This window comes from Molossus molossus, unplaced genomic scaffold (genome assembly GCF_014108415.1).
Source record: "Molossus molossus isolate mMolMol1 unplaced genomic scaffold, mMolMol1.p scaffold_m16_p_21, whole genome shotgun sequence".
Taxonomy (NCBI): Eukaryota; Metazoa; Chordata; class Mammalia; order Chiroptera; family Molossidae; genus Molossus; species Molossus molossus.
Window position 1 is genome coordinate 35,018,205 of NW_023425357.1, and position 20,192 is coordinate 35,038,396.

Consider the following 20,192-nt stretch of genomic DNA (forward strand, 5'->3'; position numbering starts at 1 on the left):
TAGAGCATCGGCCTGCGGTCCGGAGAGACCTGGGTTCGGTTCCCTCTAAGGGCATGTACCTCGGTTGCAGTTTGTCCCTGACCCTGGTTGGTCGTGCGGGTGGCAGCCACTTGATGTGTCCCTTTCACATCGATGTTTCTCTCTCTCTCTCTCACTTCCTCTCTCTCCCTCCCACTCTATCTGTGCAAAAAATGGAAAAAAATGTCCTCGGGTGAGGATAAATAAAAAAATTAAATAAATAAATAAAAAGCTGTGGTACATATACACAATGGAGTACTATGCAGCTATAAGAAAAAAAGATCTCTTATCCTTTGAGATGACATAGAGGGACCTGGAAAGTATTATCCTAAGCAAAACAAGCAAACAGAGAAAGACAAGCATCATGTGATCTCACTTATTTGTGGAATATAATGAACATAACAGTCTGAGGAATGGGGTAGTCCCAGAGACGTGGAAATGGGGTACAGACTGACAATCCTCAGAAGAGGGAGTGGGAGAGAGAGATAAACCACAGAACTTATATGCATGTATATGCATATATGTGGACATGGACAACAAAGCTGGGGACAGGACAGGGAGGGGGAGGGGCGTATCAGTGTGGGAAAAAGGAGAAACATCTGTAACAAAAATAAATTAATTAATTAAATTTTTAAAAAATTTTTTTAAAAAAGGCACATACCTCGGTTGCGGTTTGTACCCAGCCCTGGTCGGGTTGTGCGGGAAGCAACCAGTTGATGTGTCTCTCTCACATTGATGTTTCTCTCTCTCCCTCTCTCCCTTTCTGTCTCTCCCTCCACCCCACTCTGACTGGAGATAAATAGAAAAATATCCCCCGGTGAGAATTTTAAAAAATATTAACTCACCATATTGCATAAGAATATGAGTACCAAAGGTAGCTAAAGGTAAGTGATATTGATTCAGACATTTTCCATAGCTAGAGTGAAACAATTTTTTGCTTCAAGATTGTTGCCCCCCCCCCCAAAAAAAAAACAATTTGCCATATATCCAGTCCAATAAAACTGAAAGTGATTAGTTGTTTCTGGACTGTTCCATACAGGCATTGCACTTCAGTCTTCCCTATAGAATAGCAGTGGAATAACAGAGGTCTGAAATGTTATCTAGAACAAAAGGAATACAATGCAGAAACTATTCTGATCAAGATCTCTGGAGACCAGACCTCTTTGGTATTAAATGCAATTGTGAATTCTGTCCTCAGCTTATAAAACAGCATCTGACACAACTGACCACCTTTCTTCCTTTAAATGCTTTCTTCCCTTGGCTTCCAGGACACATCTGTCTGCTTTTCCTTCTGCCTCTCAGGCTGCTCTTTGTCCCCTCCTCAAACTCTAACCATCAGTGTGTCCCACAGCTCAGGCCTTACACCTCTTCTCTTGGTATCTCACCATGTCTCCTGGCTTTAAATACCACCTATTTGTTGACAATCCCAACAGGCGTGTCCAGTAGGAACCTGAACTGAGCTTCTGATATTCCCCAACCCTCCATCCCTTCCCTAAGAACCTGTTGCTCAGCTAATGACAACTCCTTCTAACCAGTGGCTCAGGTCAAAACTAAGGCTCATTCTTGCTCCCCCTTTCCCTCTCACACCCCACATTCTATGTCAATAAATCCTATTTATTCTACATTTAAAATATGTCCAAGTTCAAACATTTCTCTCCACCTCTACTATCACTGCCTTGATCAAAAGCACCATGATCTATCACCTGAACTACTGCATTTTCTGCTGCTTCTGCCCTTTGCCCTCTTCAATCAAATCTCTAAATTCGGCAGAGTGATATTTTTAAATATGTAAGTCATCATATCACTCTGCTCTTCAAAACCATCTACTGGCTTCCTGTCTCCCTCAGAGTAAAAGTCAAAGATTTTGCCTAGCCAGTGTGGTTCAGTGATTGAGCATCGACCCATGCACCAAGAGGTCACCAGTTCAATTCCTGATCAGAGCACATGCCTTGGTTGTGGGCCCGATCCCCAGTGGGGGTCACGCAGGAGGCAACCACTTGATGTTCTCTCTCAATGTTTCTATCTCTCTCTCCCTCTTCCTTCCTCTCTCTCTAAAATCAATAAAAGAAAAAAAAAAGTCAAAGATTTTTAAATGACCTTGAAGGTCCTGCATGATATGCTCCTCCAACCACCACATGCTTCTCTAATCGCATCTCCCACTTCTCTCACCAATGACTCTCTCCCCTGAAGCTACATAGGCCTCCTCCCAGTTCCCTGAACATGCTAGACATGCTCCCTCATCAGACTTCTACCTCTCTGTCTAGAATTTTATCTTCCCCATTGTCCACATATATGCCTTATTCCATCACTTATTCCTTCAGACATTTACTCCAATGTTGCCTTCTTTTTTTTGTTTTTTTTATCCTCACCCGAGGACATTTTTCCATTTTTTGTTCAGGTAGAGTGGGAGAGAGAGGAACAGAGAGAGAGAGAGAAACATCAACGTGAAAGGAACACATCGAGTGGCTGCCACCCGCACAACCGACCAGGGCCAGGGACAAACTGCAGCCGAGGTACGCGCCCTTAGCGGGAACCGAACCCGGGTCTCTCAGGACCGCAGGCCGACGCTCTAACCGCTGAGCCAAACCAGCCAGGGCCAATGTTGCCTTCTTAAGGGGCCTTTCCTGACCACCCTAACAACCCCACCTCTCCATACACATTAGTACCCATCCTTCCCTATGTTACTTTTCTCCTTAGTATTTATCACTGACATGATTCCTACCATATTGATTTGTTGTAGTATTTATCGTCCCTTAGCAAGAACTCCGTAAGTATTTCTCCATTGAATGAATTTGAGCATCTATTTTCTGAAATTTAAAAGGGTGATGTTTTAACTCCCTTAGACTAAATTTGTTTTGGTAAAGCAATAAAAAGGTCAGCTCTCTACTCAAAAGATTAGCAAGAGATTTGAAATCTAACAATAAGTGTTGGTGAGAAGCCAGTTAGATGGTACCTGGCAACTTCTAGTAGAGTTAAAAATACTGTACCTCGCCCTGGCCGGTTTGGCTCAGCGGTTAGAGCGTCGGCCTGCGGTCCTGAGAGACCCGGGTTCGGTTCCCGCTGAGGGCATGTGCCTCGGTTGCAGTTTGTCCCCGGCCCTGGTCGGTTGTGCGGGTGGCAGCCTCTCGATGTGTTCCTTTCATATCGATGTTTCTCTCTCTCTCTGTTCCTCTCTCTCCCTCCCACTCTACCTGAACAAAAAATGGAAAAATGTCCTCGGGTGAGGATAAAAAAAAATAAAATAAAATACTGTACCTCCCAGGATTCCACTCCAGATTTTGCCAGGGGAAAATCTCCCAACACATGCAGACGAAGCCATATTCAAAGATATTCATCACATAATGTTTATAATAGCAAAATTTTGTAAATAACCCAAATGCCCATGAATGAGGAAAAGGACAAATCATGATATATTTATAAAATGGAATGCTATATAAGTACTTGAAAGATATGAATTCAATCTGCACATACAAATCCCAAACTAATATGCTACAAGAAAAAAATAAATAAGCAAGTGGCAGCCTAAGTATATAGTATGATGCCATTGGCATACCTTTGAACTTGGACAAAACAACTGTATATATTCTTGTGGACACACATAAATAGAATAAAAGTATAGAAGCATGGATGGGAAGGAACCACACCATTCAGACATAAGTTATCTCTGTGGTAGGAGAGGATGGAGTAGGGGAATTGGAATGAGGAAAGAGACCAAGGGAAGTTCAACTGTCTCTGCAACATTTTATCTTTTAAAGAAAAAAGTTCTGAAGCAAATATGGCAAAATGTTAAACTCATTAAATCCAGATGGTAGTTTTTATGACTGTTTGTTATCTATTCTCTGAACCATTTCATGTTTGATCTTTTACATAATTTAACAATAATTTTAAGGAGAAAAAGATCTTATCTTGAGTAATGAAGACAAGATTAATGAGTATACATTAAGCCTAGGGGATTTTAGTAACAGAGGTTAATGCACTAAAAGCTGGAAATCCATTATTTATAGACTTTAAAAATAAAAGAATCTTTACAATCTTCACATCTACTGGTACTCTTTTTTTCCTGAGGCAACTTGACTGAGGGTAGTTTTTAAACTAGCTTGTTCTTCCTGAGCTTTAGCTGTTTTGTCTTAGGTTCAAACTTGAGAGAATTCAGGAGAATAAAACTCGAAGACCCAACATGGCCCACTAAATGGAAAAAAAGACCAAACCTCATGATCTATACTTCATGGCCCCAAAACAAAATAAATCAGATAAATTCTAAAGAAGGCTCAGAACAAACCAACTGGGAAAGCAGGAGAATCAGAATAGATACCACCACCTCATTTTCCTTCTCTAGTGTCATGGAGTCCACAGTTTACTAATCAAAATCTATGTTATTCTGTGGGGCTTTGGCTGTATTTCCAGATCCCATTAGCAAGATACCAACCTGACATTACAAGGTAGGTATCTTGAATTGTAAATCCTTTCCAAACCATGTATAAAGAGAAATAAGCATTAGAAGGGAAGTCAGAGCCTATCCTGGTGAAAATACTCTCACCTATTAGCTTCTACCTCAGGGTCCCATATCGGACATGGTTCCTAATGGGCATGAGGTCCAAACCTCACTACATACTACAGGAAGCTCATGAAACCTGAGACCCAGAATCTACTCTGCATTTATCTCAGCAAATCTATACACAGACTTAAGTAACTTTCTCCCTGGTAATAGCAATGGAAATCCAAAAAAAAATTGAGTTAACACAAGCCTGGGGTGATGAGGGAGGATGGCAGGAAGAGGGGGCGAGGGAGAATAACAATGTTTAAAAAAATCACCAAAGAGCCCTGGCCAGTTTGGCTCAGTGGTTAGAGTGTCGGTCCATGGATCAATGAGTCCTAGGTTTGATTCTGGTAAGGGCATGTACCTCAGTTGCAGTTCGTCCCCGGCCCTGGTCGAGATTGTGCAGGAAGCAACCAGCTGATGTGTCCCTCTCATGTCAATGTTTCTCTCTCTCTCTCTCTCTCCCTCTCTCTCACTCTATCTGAAGATAAATGGAAAAATCTCCTCGGATGAGAATTAAAATATAAAATAAAAAAAAACATATTGTCCTCTGAACTTAACTTGTATGTAAACCTTGACAACATATTTTTAATTTTTTTTTAATCCTCACCCAAGGACATTTTTTCATTGTTCTTTAGATAGAATGGAAGGAAGGAAGGGAAAGAGAGAGAGAGAGAAACATTGATGTAAGAGACACACTGATTGGCTGCCTCCTGCATAACCCCCACTGGGACTGGGGATCAAACCTGCAACCCAGGTACATGCCCTTGACCGGGAATCGAACCTGCAACCCCTCAGTCCACAAGCCAACGCTCTAACCACTGAGAAAAACCAGCCAGGGCAACATATTTTTAAATAAAATAGAGAATAATAGAGTAGAAAATTTAAGATACATAAAGCAAAATATTATTTCAAAACAGTTTGTTCAAATAAATGTGCATTTTATGTGCATGTAAACTGGGTCATAATATAACATGTATGTCTTACTAAAGGCTGCAGTTTAAAATGTTTGAGAACAACCACTCTACAACAATCCCACTTTAGGTAGGGTTTTAGATTAGAGATACAAATACCATAAAACCCAATAAGCAAATGCTAGACTGGAGACTGTTCACTCAAGGAGTCACTGATTTATTATCATTTTAGGTCTGAGAAGTTTTCTCACATCAGGTAAAACAATCATGGGCTTGAATGAAGGGTATTCATTCAATCAGACAATATTTATTGAGCATTCATTCTATACCACACACTGTGTGTGCGTGTGTGTGTGTGTGTGTGTGTGTGTGTGTGTACTAGTAATACATCAGAAAATAAAAATCAAACAAACTGCCCTGGCCTGTTTGGCTCAGCGGTTAGAGTGTTGGCCTGTGGTCCGGAGAGACCCGGGTTTGGTTCCCGCTAAGGGCATATACCTCGGTTGCAGTTTGTCCCCAGCCCTGGTTGGGTCATGTGGGTGGCAGCCACTTGATGTGTCCCTTTCATGTCGACGTTTCTCTCTCTCTCTCCCTCTCTCTTCCTCCCACTCTATGTGAACAAAAAATGGAAAAATGTTCTCGAGTGAGGATTAAATAAATAAATAAATACTTTTAAAAAAATCAAACAAACAAATGAAATCCTCCATGGTTTTTCTAATAAAGAGCCAAGAATGAACCCCTTCTAGCTCTGGTAGGAAAAGGGAAAAGTAACCATTGTGAAATATGACCAGGGTGTTCTCAGTACCAAAGCTCTTCTCTCCTGGGGAAAAGACTCTACCAGAGCCTTCTCCCATCTGGGGAAAGGGATTTCCCTGAGTGAGGTCCTCTCTAGCATTCTTCTCTTACCTAAGGATAAAAATGGGTAATAAGCACTTGTAAAGATCATAGCCCAGGACCACAGACCCACTAAAAGACTGAGATTTAATCATAAGATTACAAAATGCTTCTCTCCCACACTTTACCACCATATCAAGGGTCCAAAGTAATAACAGTGGTTTATAGCTGAAAGAGCTGAAAGGTGTACACTCTATTTAAGGAGGAGTTCTTAGGGAAGACCAAAGATAACAAGGGAGACAAAAACAAAACACTAGACGAATCTGAGGCCTCCAATACCTATAGTTACAGCAACTGTTAAACACTAACTCCTAGCCAGATTAACATAAAACTCCAAACTAAAGGCCTATTTACTTCTGTTCCTATTATCTAATATATCATGTCTGGGGTTTTTTTTTTGTTGTTTTTTTTTATCCTCACCAGAGGACATTTTTCCATTTTTTATTCAGATAGAGTGGGAGGGAGAGAGAGAAAGAAACATCGATGTGAAAGGGACACATCCAGTGGCTGCCTCCCACATGACCCCAACCAGGGCCAGGGACGAATAGCAACCAAGGTACATGCCCTTGACCAGAATCAAACCCACAACTCATTGGTCCATGGGCCGATGCTCTGACTGCTGAGCCAAACAGGCCAGGGCGGTAAAATTATTCTTAATGAAATATGAAATGCCTTGGAGAAGTGGTTCTCAATTCTTTCTGCACATTTGAATTATCTACAGAGCACTTAAGAAACAAATAAAAACAAAAAAAGAAAACTCTGACAAACAAATGCCAACCTCAGAGATTTCCCTTTGATTGGTCTGGAGTGAGGTGAGAACAGTTACATTATTTAAAAGTTTCCTAATGATTCTAATATAAAATTGGGGTGACAATCACTGGTTTAGTGTTACTGAATAAGTTGTGGTTTCAACTAATTTGGCTGCACTGAAATAGAACTTTAGCTGTATCAGAATGTTTAAGGCTAAACTTAAATTATGCAAAAAATTTACATAGAATAATAAGCAATATTATTAATAATAGGGATAAAATACAGTAAAGGAGCTCTATGTTGGAGTGGTTCCAAGGGGACTAAGTATTGCACCCCCCTCCTGATACCAACTTTTCCCTTAGTCTTCCAGGGGCTCTCAATAAACATGACAGATTAAACACATACATTTATCTCTGCTCCCTTCTCAAAGCCTATCAAACTGACAGAAAGACAACACAAAAATATAAACCCACTAAAAAGGAATGGAAAAGCCCTGGCCAGTTTGGCTCAGAGGTTAGAGCGTTGGCCCACAGACCAGTCGCAGGTTTGATTCTGGTCAAGGGCATGTACCTTGGTTGCAGTTTGTCCCAGCCCTGGGGTCATGCGGGAAGCAACCAACCGATGTCTCTCTCTTACATGGATGTTTCTTTCTCTTTCTCTTTCTTTTTCTCTTTCTCTTTCTCCTCACCTCCCTCTCTCTCTCCCCCTTCCTCTCCCACTCTACCTGAAGATAAATAGAAAAATATCCTTGGGTGAGGATTGGGGGGGGGGGGGGAATGGAATGGAAAAGGAAACAGCAGAGATGGCAGCAACATTTTGGAAAATGGCAAGTGGGCTGAAACTGAAACCCACTACCTGCAGTGGGGGAAGTCAAAAAGAAGCAAGCTGACTGGCAGCAAGAAATCCCAGAAAGGGTCAATAATTGGAGGCACCGAGTGCTTCTGAAAGTGAGAGCATAAGTGAAGCAAAACACAGGAAGACTGGCAAAAGCCTAGATGGGAAACAGAGCCCAGCTCTCCCCCACCAATTCATCTTTCTAGGCTGTCACCCTTCCCATAGTCACCCCTCCCTAATCCCAAGCAAGAAAGTTAATTTTTAGCCTCTGAATAGACCACCGGAGACTTGAGGACTTTCGACCCAGTTGAGGATAGGGATAAAGCACTGTACTAATCTAGGGAGATAGCTGAAACTGCTACATCAGGAATGGTGACAAGTCACTATCCCCCAATCCCACTCACCTTCCCTCACTTGGGTCCTAGCACACAAATCAGCCTGTTGGTACTTCACTTAAATGTAAACAACTATTTGAGGAAAGCCTCAGATATAAAAGATATCAAAACAAACAAAGAGAAAAGAACTCAATTGACAAGCTGATCTTAAAATTCATAAGGAAGTACAAAGGACCCAGAATAACCAATACAATCTTGAAAAACAAGGCCTGCCCTCTTTGAGGCACACCCACTTGAATTTCTTTTTTTTTTTAAATCCTCAATTGAGGACATTTTTCCATTTTTTGTTCAGATAGAGTGGAAGGAGGGAGGGAGGGAGGGAGGAAGGGAGGGAGGGAGGGAGGGAGGGAGGGAGGGAGGGAGGGGGAGAGAGAGAGAGAGAGAAAAACATCGATGTGAAAGGGACACATTGAGAGAGAGAGAGAGAGAGAGAGAGAGAGAAACATCGATGTGAAAGGGACACATTGAGTGGTTGCCACCTGCGCGACCCAACCAGGGCCAGGGACAAACTACAACCGAGGTATGTGCCCTTAGCGGAAACCGAACCCGGGTCTCTCTGGACCACAGGCTGATGCTCTAACCGCTGAGCCAAACCAGCCATGGCTTGAATCGCCTTTTTGAGAGAAGTTTCTTTCCCCTAACCTAAGCTCTGAGGATTCCCACAAGTATTGCAATCACACAATCTCACCCTTTTCCAGGTTTAGTCTTTAGCTTTTCAGATCTTAACACTATTTTCTCAGTGGAGACTGATTTTTTCAGTGGAGACTGATTTCACAAGAACAAGCTCATTCTAACCAAAGTAATAATAAATTGATATATGAAACAGAATGCCACCCTGGATGGTTCTGCTCAGCAGTTAGAGCATCGGCCCGTGGACCAGAGAGTCCTGGGTTTCGTTCCCGCTAAGGGCACGTACCTCGGTTGCAGTTTGTCCCCGGCCCTGGTTGGGGTCGTGTGGGTGGCAACCACTCGATGTGTCTCTCTCATATCGATATTTCTCTCTCTCTTCCTCCCTCTCTCCCTCCCACTCTAACTGAAGATAAATGCAAAAATGTCCTCAGGTGAGGATAAAATAAAATAAAAATATCTTTAAAAAAAAACAAAAACTTGTGCTATGGTTATGATCAGAAGATGGGGGTAGAAGTGTGTATTTGCGGAGAGTGGCTGCAAAGAGAGCTAAATCTTCATCTTCAGTGGTTAAAAAACAACAGATAAAACTGAGAAGCTAAGAATAACAGTAGAACAGTATACGTATAACATAAGAAATGTAGAAATCAGTACCAGAAGAGATCTAAGAGTTAACGGTCATTGATTCCATGGAATAAGAATCAAGAATAAAATGAGGTGAGGCAAGGAACTGCTGGCGCATTATATGTCTTACACTGTTATTTGACTCTTTTCACTATGTGCATGTATTATTTTGTGCATAAATAAAACTGAAATTCAGGAAAGGAAAAGGCTTCTCTTCAAATCAGGTCATAGGATGATGTCTTTATTTTAGTAAGAACATCCCACATACATTCAATTAGTGTGCTGGGTTGAATTGTGCCCCACCCCCACCCCCAAAAATATGTCTAAGTGCTAACCTCCCTGGAACCTGTGAATGTGACCTTATTTGGCAATAAGGTCTTTGCAGATGTAATAGATCGCCCTGGAGTCAGGGTGGGCCCAGTGTCTTTACAGAGACACAGGGGAGGAGGCCATGTGAAGACTAAAGCAGAGACTGAGTCACGCAGCCCCAAGCCAAGCAATGCCCGGACCCCCGATTCTCTCCTAGAGCCTGGAGGGATAATGGCCCTGTTGACACTTTGATTTCTGTCCTCCAGAACTATGAAAGAATAAATTTCAAGTTTGTGTCAATTTGTTCCACAGATTAGGAATAGAAAAAATAATACAATTAATAACGAAGGCTTTAGAAGATTTGAATTTCAACTGACATCAGGCTGAAGCTAGAAGTCTTCAGCACATCTCCCATATCCACCTGGATCCAGGCCCCTCAGTAACTTCCTTAAGAAATAACTCTGTACATTTAAAGCAATTAAAAAAAAAATACATTTGAAGCAATCAAAAAGAAGAAGAAGTAACTCTGAAGTCACAGAGGGCATGGTCTTGTGGAAACTGTCTGTTTCTTAGTTGTGATCCAATACAAAACAGAATCCTAAACAGATCAGTATGTTTTCATTATTTTAAAAAAGTATTTTTCACATTCTATTTCAAAACAATTTGTTGATGCCATTACTAACACAACAATTAATTAGCTTTTGAGAATTTGAAAATAATGTATCTATTTCAATGACAAGTGACAGAATGAAGCAAGGGCAACAGAATAACAGGTAATCTTTCCCTGGTCTTCACCATCTTCCTTTTCCTTTTGCTTCTCCTTCCTTTTCCACTTTGCTAGGCCCTTCCTCCTCCAAGTTTTTCCTTTTCCCTACTATGATGTAGGCATGCCCCAGGCCCTGCACCACCAGACTCACAACCAACAGGGAAGCTGCCCTCCGCCTCAGAGTTAGACTGTAGTACAGTCTGAACTACCAGCCTCTGGGAGTTAGCAGCTCTGCCCCAAAGGGAACAAAGAGTGCTCTTACACCTTTAATTTTAAATAAGAAACTCAGAAGAAAAAAGAAGGTTATTTTTCTCTGGCTGTTAAAACGAGAAGAAATTATTAGCTAGTGCAGTTAATTCCTGAGTCCTTCTCATTAGCCAAATTAAGCGGGTCAAGGTTCCACCTACTGGTTTAGAATTTCCAGATACATCCAAAAGACAATAAAGATCTATCATTGTCCTTTTTGGCTAAAATACTTGAAATACCTGAGATCAAAAAAGCAGGAAAAACATCTTTTATCATATTCAACTGGGAACATCAGAGAGGGCTGAGTAAATGCGGCACCCTGGCACCAGAGATGGAGGGTAAGGGCTGCTGTTGCCTGCACTAAAATCTTAACTTGACCTCCACAGAACACAGAAGGTGCATTCAAAACAGGACTGGTTGTCTTTATTTTTATTATTATTAAAATATAATTCTCTGCCCGGCCAATGTGGCTCAGTGGTTGAGCATCAACCCATGCATCAAGAGGTTCCCGGTTCAATTCCTGGTCAGGGCACATGCCCGGTTGTAGGCCCAATTCCCAGTGGGGGTCATGCAGGAGGCAGCCAATCGGATGTTCTCTCTCATTGATGTTTCTAATGCTCTCTTCCTCTCTCTCTAATATCAATAATGAAAAAAATAAAATATAAGTCTCATACCATAAATTCACCCTTTTAAAGCATATAATTCAGCGGGTTTTGGTATATTTACAGAGTTGTACAACCATTAGTATTATCTAGCTCCAGAACATTTTTATCATCCCAAAAGAAAACCCCATTCCCATCAGCAGTTACTCTTCATTCCTCTCTGCCCCCTAACCCCTAATAACCACTAATCTGCTTTCTGTGTCTATGAATCTGCCCATTCTAGACATTTCAAGTAAATGGAATCACACAATATATGGTCTTTGTATCTGGCTTCTTTCAGTGAGCACAATGTATTCAAGGTTCACTCATGTCATAGCATGTATCAATGCTTCATTCCTTTTTAAGGCTGAATAATATTCCATTGTATGGATATACCACCTTTTGTTTATCCATTCAACAATCAATGGACAACTCAACATTTGGGTTGTTGGGCTGGGTTGATTCTTGAAGCCAGGGAACTATAACAGCCATGGACACCTTCAGCAAGCAAGCAACCAGCATTTTGACTGTGCCCTTTCCTGGCCCCTTTTATTCACCCTGTCCAGTGCTGAGCCAGGGTTTGATCTTTCAACAAATGCTCGTAGATACCAGTCTGTGTAAGGCTCAGGAATACAAAGGTAAATGACATGGGGCCCCTGCCTTCTGGGAGCTCAGATAGCTTGTTTTAAGGGATGCCCCGCTCTCCTACACATACACACCATTAATAAATCCTCAATGAGCTTTTGGCAAGAGAAAGCAGCCACACATCAGATACCTCTTGCAATATCTAAAGACCTGATCATTCTTACTACCCAACTTCAGCAAGAACCTTTCAGACCAGTCAATCTTTTATAGGCAAATAGGTTTAAATATTTACTCACTAGCCTTTGAGTAATATTGGACAAGCAATATACCCTGTCTAAAACTCAATTCCTCATCTCTGAAATGAGCCTAAATAATAATTCTTACCTTATATGCTTACTGTAGTGATTAAATGAGTTCAGGTAAAGCAGCCGGCATATAGTAAGTGCTCTTTGGGTATTAATGACAAGCTAAACTAGTTCTTGATGCTGTAATTCTAGGCTCTGGGACTCTTGTAATTCTTGACCCAGCTTTGAGTCAAGAAACCACTGAACACTGATCTGGAAATGAAAGGGATGAGCAGATAAGCCTGGGAAGGCAGATGAGCCTGGGAAGACCAAAACTACTCGCCAGCATCAAGATTTTATTTTCAATAGCCAACTGTAGAAACAGGTAGAGCTTTTTGTTTATAATTACAGATCAACCCAGCATCCACTTCTTGAAAGAGGTGGAAGAGAAGAGTCTGTTCAAAAGATTCCTCCTTTCCTTCACACTCTCATGCCTTCCCAGCTCTTTCCAACACTTACGCTTCTTTCTTGGCCTCTTTCCTTCATCCAGCATTGAGCTGGTTACCTTCCACTCTCCAAAAACTCATATTGAAAAATAATAATAAAAAAAAAAAAGAATGTAAAAAGCCTGGCCGGTTTGGCTCAGCAGTTAGAGCGTCGGCCCGCGGCCCAGAGAGACCTGGGTTCGGTTCCCGCTAAGGGCACGTGCCTCAGTTGCAGTTTGTCCCCGACTCTGGCTGGGTTGTGCGGTGGCAACCACTCGATGTGTCCCTTTCATGTCGATGTTTCTCTCTCTCTCTCTCTTCCCCTCTCTCTCCCTCCCGCTCTATCTGAACAAAAACTGGAAAAAATGTCCTCGGGTGAGGATAAAAAAAAGGAAAAAACAATCAAACAGAATTGAACTTTGCCAATTGACATCCGTACAAAGACCAAGTGGATAAAAAGAGAGGTGGGAGGAGCACACTGGAATTACAGATTAATAATAAAACAGACTGGAAAGAAGGTCTCACAACAAAACAGGAAGCAAAAAACACGGATGATACAGAGGAAGAGAACCTACCCCAGGTCAGGACCGCCAAGTCTTGGTATCTGGTATTTTCCAAGAAGTAGGTATTAATACTTGACTTAAATCATGCAGTGTTTGTTTTTAAGTTTGGAGGTGGGAAGGGGCAGGAGCAGGGGACTGCAACCTTCTAAAGATTCAGTTGACTCTTTTTTTTTTTTTAATTTTTTACCTTTATTGATTTTTAGAGAGAGAGGAAGTGAGAGGAAGAGAGAGATCGAAACGATGAGAGAGAACATCGATTAGCCACCTCCTGCATGGCCCCCACTGGAAATTGGGCCCACAACCTAGGCATGTGCCCTGACCTGGAATCGAACCGGTGACCTCTTGGTTTGACACTCCACCAGTGAGCCACATCGGCCGGGCTCAGTTGATTCTTTTTAAGGGAAACAAGATCTTCCCATTCCTTCCTACCTCACAGAAATTCCAGAGTCTATAAAACTCCAAAGTGACTCAAAAGCAGCTCACTGATTTGATTCCCTGGGAGTGTATATTCATGCCCCATTACTGCATGTCTTACTGATGGAAGCTGGACTCAGAAGACAGAGATTCAAATCCCAGCTCATCCATGTCTTAGCTACATGACCTCATGTGGGTCACCTCACCTTACAGTTTCTGTTTGCTTCTAATCTATAAAACTATGGGATGCCAGCCCTGCTGGTTTGGCTCAGCAGTTAGAACATTGGCCCATGGACCGGAGAGTCCCGGGTTCGGTTCCTCCTAAGGGCACGTACATCAGTTGCAGTTTGTCCCTGGCCCCGGTTGGGGTCATGCGGGTGGCTCTCTCTCTTCCCACCTCTCTCCCTCCCGTTCTATCTGAAGATAAATGCAAAAATGTCCTTGGGTGAGGATTTAAAAAAATGGGATGCCTGACAAACACATGCATTCCATACATGTTAGGTAAAACCAATATTTTAAACACCAAAAAACGATTACCCATCCTTCCACACTGTTTTTTTCCTATCCTTCTTGGAAGTCTCTAAATTGGCTGCCAATCCAGAAAGCCAGACTAATTCCAGAAACTGGCACTCAAACTGATTTCAGCGGCACTACAAAGAAGCACACTTGGAAGAGTAGCATCCTCAAGAAAAAAGAAACCCATTAGCTTGCAGTTTTCAAAAGGGTCTTTAAATGAAAAGTGAAAAGGAGGGAAAACCAAGTTCCCTGAGATATAATACAATGCTTTGCTATATTTAAAATACCTACTCGTATAATAGTGTAAACTGAGATTTTATTTCAAAATTTAACTTCCAATAAGAAGCACTCCTTGGGTATGTACCCATACTACTCCATAGTGACTTCGTTGGTCTCTTAACTCTAAATACTGTCCTCATGCTAACTGCTTCCAGGTGTGCACCTCCAGTCCAGCCATCTCCAGACTTCCCTAATTGTCCACAACACTGCCACTTGCATTTCTATGGGCATTTCACAACTAATGTGAACAAAACTGAGCCCCAACCCTGTTCCTCCTACAGTCTTCCCCATTTCAGTTAATGACAACTCCATTCTTCCAGTTATTCACGCCAAGGTCTGTGGCGTCACCCTTGACTCCCTTCTTCCACACATCCCACATCCACAAACCCTGCTGACTTGGACTTCAAAATATACCCCAGGCCCAACTTCTCCTCATCACCTCCATCACGACCAACTAGTCCAGCCTTCACCTGGAACATGACAATAGCTTCTGAGCATGTCTCCCTGCTTCTAGCCTTGCTCCTCCTCTTTATTCTCTCCCCATATGGCAACTAGAGCGAGCATGTTAAAAGGCAGGTTGGATCATGTCCAATTCACAGCTCAAAACCCTCCAATGGCACCAACTAACTCTGAATGAAAATCAACATCTTTACAATGGCCTGCTAGACCCTCCACCTGCCCATTTCTCCCCTCACCCTCAACACCTCTCTGATTTCATCCTCCACATCTCTCCTTGCTCACACCCTTCCAGCCAGGGGCCTCCTGACTGGTCCACAAACCCGCCAGGGTGCTCCTTCTTCTTTAGGGTTGTTGAATTTGCTGTTCCCTCTGCCTGGACCACTATGTCCCCATTCAGCCACACAGCTCTTGACCCAAACTCAAAACTGCAACCCCAGCCAACATTCCACATCCCGCTTCCCTGCTTTATTATAATATCATATGCATTTTACTTGGTTGTTTTGCCTAATGTTCCCATCCCCACTAAAATTTAATATCCAAAGGGCAGGGAAATTTACCTTTCTTGTGTACTGAATACCTGGTGTTTAGAACAACACTAATATAATTTTTAATTTTCTAGGAAACACATTTTAAAAACTGGGGAAAAAAAGCAAGTGGCCCTGGCCGGTGTAGTTCAGTTGGTTGGACAATGTCCTGTATGCCGAAAGGTTGCCAGTTCAATTCCTGGTCAGGGCACATGCCCAGGTTGTGGGCTTGATTTCCAGTAGGGGGCATGCACAAGGCAACCAATAGATGTATCACTCTCACATCAATGTTTCTCTCTCTCTCTCCCTCTTCCTTCCTCTCTCTCTAAAAATAAAAAGAAAGTTTTTTTAAAGCAAGTGAATTTAATTTCAATTATACTGTGCTTAACCCAGAAAACTTAAAGTATCATTTAGAGAATATATTCACATTGTATTAATATTTATTATATATTAACATTATATTTATTATAATATAAAAATATTAATCAGATATTTTCTTTTTTCTTTTGGTATGTGCCCCTAACGGGAACCGAACCCAGGACTCTCTGGTCCACAGGCCGACGCTCCAACCGCTGAGCCAAACCGGGCAGGGCCAGATATTTTATTTTTATTCTAAGTACTCAAATCTGGTGTGTATTTTTTAAAATATGTTTTTATCAATTTTTAGAGAGAGAGAAAGGGAGAGGGAGAAACACTACTGCCTCCTGCATGTCCCGTATTGGGGATCAAGCCTGACCAGGCATTGAACCAGCGACCTCTTGGTGCATGGGATGACTCTCAATCAACTGAGCCACACCAGTCAGGGCTCAGGTATGTATTTTATACTCATAGCTTATCTACGGTGCTAGACAGCCCCATGTGGCTAATGACCACCATACCGGACAGCTTAACTCTAGAACAATGCCTGGCAATTGGACCTTCACAGGACCGGTGAAAATTAAGAGATGGACCGGTGAAAATTAAGAGATGTTGATATAAGCCCTCTGTAAATGGAAAAGCAGTCATTAAGTAAAAGAGACTGAGAAGGCCATCTAAGCCTTTTTCCCAGGCCTATTGTATTCATATGGACCAATAACACAGAAACTGGTCAGTCTGATAAGAGAAGATCTAGGAGTCGGGGTCAAATCCTTTGTCCTCCATTTATAGCATTGTGACCTTCAGAAATTTGTTTATTCACCAAATACTTACCAAGTGCCCACAACATGCCAGACAATAGGCTAATAGCCAAATAAGCCAAATAAGATATGACTCCTGTCCTTGAGGGATTAGCAGTATAGCAAGGAGAAAGAGACCAGCAAACAAGAAACAGCAATAAATTGTTTTAAAAAATCAAGTCACCTCTCTTAGTTCTGTTTGTTCACTGTGACATGAGAATAACACCTTCCCAACCTAACTCACAGGACTGCTACAAATTTCAATTTTAAATGTTTATTAAATACTCCAAACACTTTAATTAATAATACATTAGCAAGACACATTTATTTCCCTACTTTAACATTTTGAGTTCAATGATGCTGACTCCTGTGAATGTCCACTTTGAACATTCATTCACTTCAGTTATACCGCAACCATGAAATTCATTTAAATGCTGCAAATGTTAATAAACACCAAAAAAAAAGAGGATAAACAACTTTTCACAAAGGTATCTAATCTCAAAATCATGATCCATAAAACAACAATGAGGTATCACCTCACACCTGTCAGAATGGCCGCCATCAACAAATCATCAAACAAGTGTTGGTGAGGGTGTGGAGAAAAGCAGACTATAGTACACTGCTGGTGGGAATGCAGACTGGTGCAACCACTATGGAAAACAATATGGTGTTACCTCAAAAAATTAAAAATTGAACTGCCATTTGACCCAGTGATCCCACTTCTAGAAATATACTCTAAGAAGCCTGAAACACCAATCAGAAAGAATATATGTACCCGCATGTTCGTAGCAGCACTATTTACAATAGCTAAGATCTGGAAACAGCCCAAATGTCCATCAGTAGACGAATGGATAAAAAAGCTGTGGTACATATACACAATGGAGTACTATACAGCTATAAGAAAGAAAGATCTCTTATCCTTTGAGATGACATGGAGGGACCTGTAAAATATTATCCTAAGCGAAAGAAGCCAAAGAGAAAGACAAGTATCATATGATCTCACTTATTTGTGGAATATAATGAACATAACAGTCTGAGGAATGGGGTAGTCCCAGAGATGTGGAAGTGGGGTACAGACTGACAATCCCCAGAAGAGGGGGTGGTGGGGGAGAGATAAACCACAGAACTTATATGTATGTGTGCATGAACAATGGACACGGACAACAAAGCTGGGGACAGGGCAGGGGAAGAGGGCAACCAGTGGGGGAAAAGGAGAAACATGTTACAAAAATTAATTAATTAATTAATTAATTTTAAAAAATTTTTAAAGAAAAAGACTATTGAAACTTAAAAAAAAAAAATCATGATCCAGGTCACAGTTCCAAGAAGCACAACACAGACCTTGCAGTCACCCTACCTAGTTACAGTGTGTCAAGATAAGCAGTCACATGGTAAGGGAAGCTGAATAATTTAAACTGAAGAAAGGAAAAGTCATAAAACACTGTCCAAGGTTTTGGCAGTCGCTGTGTTGCTGAGGTAATGATGAGCTACGTCGTCCTCAACAGTTTAGGTTAAAAGCCATTTTATGGCCAAAGTGCCCACGCTCTTTTTTTCAGCTTACAAGTGGATGGGATCTGGGGAATAAAACTCAGAAAGATGATTTGAAAGGGTAGGTTCCCAAAAAGTGGAAACCCTACCCAAGCAGAATTAAGTGGGTGTGAGGAAAGCAAGAGAAGATTCTGTGCTCCTTCCTGAAGTTTAAAAACTAGATGGGACCGAAATAAAAGTCTCGGGTAACAATGATTTTCAAATTAGAAAAAAAAGGAAGAGACTCTCAGCTGGGGTTCTGGCAGCATCTTCTTGATTTCTTCGTCTGCCCCTCCATGGCATATGCCCATTCTCAGGTGCCCCCTTCCTCCTATACCGACCCTTCCACAAAGGTCACCCCTCCATCCCTGGCACCTAAGCTCCATCCCCCTTCCGGAAGGAGTCGCTGCCCGCCGCCGCAGCTCGGCCTGCCTCCGCGCCCACCTCGGAGCAGCCCAGGCGCACAGCCCGCGGCGCGCCCACCCCTCCAGGGCGGGAGCCGGGACACCCCTCCTTGGAGGCCGGAACCGCCGAGCCAGGCCCCTCCCACAGGAAGCCACCGCCCCCCGGCGCCCGGGCCGCACCGCCCTCACTCCACCGCGAGCCGCCGGCTCCCCAGGCCCTCCCCGCACCCCCGCTCGCCCGCCGCAGCCCCCGTGCCGCCGCAGCCCCCGTGCCCGCGCTAGCTACCTGCCGCGGCCACAGAAGCGGCGCCCAACTCCTCTCCCACTTCCGTCTTCCACCGCTTGTACTCGGGCCGGGTCACGTGGCCGCTCACAGTCACCTGACCCGGAAGAGGCTGGCCGGACCCGCAGGTGTAGGCAACCTAGGCCCGGCCTGGGATCCTTCGGCCAGTAGAAGGCTTTCTTATCCTTTCTATGTTTACAAGTGGAAGCGTTTTCCACTCGCTGGATGGCTCCCGAGCCATCAAATAAATTGAGGACTGTCAAGTGCCAGTTGCTTCATATACTCCTCCCATCAACCCCGTAGGCGGGTCTATTATTAGCCCCACTGTACAGGTGAGAGGAAGCCATCCAATCAAGTTAACAAATATTGCCCTGGCCGGTGTGGTTCAACTGGTTGGAGCATCTTCCTCCACACCGAAGGGTGGCGGGTTCAATTCCCGGTGAGGACATTTGGGCTCTTAAGCTATGGTCTCATAGCCCCTACATTTTCGGGTCCTGGAAATTAACTCATATCTTCACTGACAGGCAAGCAATGCCTTCTCTTTCCTAAAGGGCCTCACATGTAAAAGTTGACATTATTTCCTAATACTTTGTCCTCCTACTGTGTTTGAAAGTGTTGTTCATTTAAACTATTTAAAGTGACCACAATTTTCCTAATAGTGTTTGAGATTTCTTCACTTGGTGAAAAAACAGGAGCTTCAAGAAAGTGACGTGGCCCTGACCTATTTGGCTCAGCGGTTAAAGCGCGTTGGCCTGCGGTCCAGAGAGACCCGGGTTCCTGCTAAGAACACGTACGTCGGATGCAGTTGTCCCCGGCCCTGCTTGGGTCGGGTGTGGGGCAACCACTCGATGTGTCACATCGATGTTTCTCTCTCTCGCTTTTCCTCTCTCTCCCTCCCACTCTACCTGAACAAAAAATGGGAAAATGTCCTCGGGTGAGGATAAATAAATAAATAAGACAGTGAAGTGAAGTGTTTTGGGGCTCACTTCACCTCTGAGAGACCCTGTCCCCAGTCACCCTGTGCTACAACAGGCTTTGTTCTCAATTCCCTGAACACCCCCATAGATTTTCTTTCCTGTTTTTAATTTTATTTATTGATTTCTTTTTTTTTAGAGAGTGGGTAAGGGGAGAGAGAAAGAAAGAAACGTGAATTTGTTGTT

General features: G+C 42.7%; 1 protein-coding gene across 2 annotated transcripts in view; it reads right to left on the bottom strand.

Moving 5' to 3' along the window:
* Positions 1–19,086, bottom strand: part of WWP2 (WW domain containing E3 ubiquitin protein ligase 2) — a 176,505-nt gene extending 157,419 nt beyond the window's left edge. The window contains exon 1 of one of the 2 annotated variants that reach the window (XM_036275724.1): positions 19,036–19,052. The gene's annotated coding sequence lies outside the window, so the exon portion shown is untranslated. Of the gene's footprint in view, positions 1–19,035 lie in introns of both variants that reach the window. The other variant, XM_036275725.1, reaches the window with a different exon arrangement.
* Between the last annotated feature and the right edge of the window lie 1,106 nt (positions 19,087–20,192).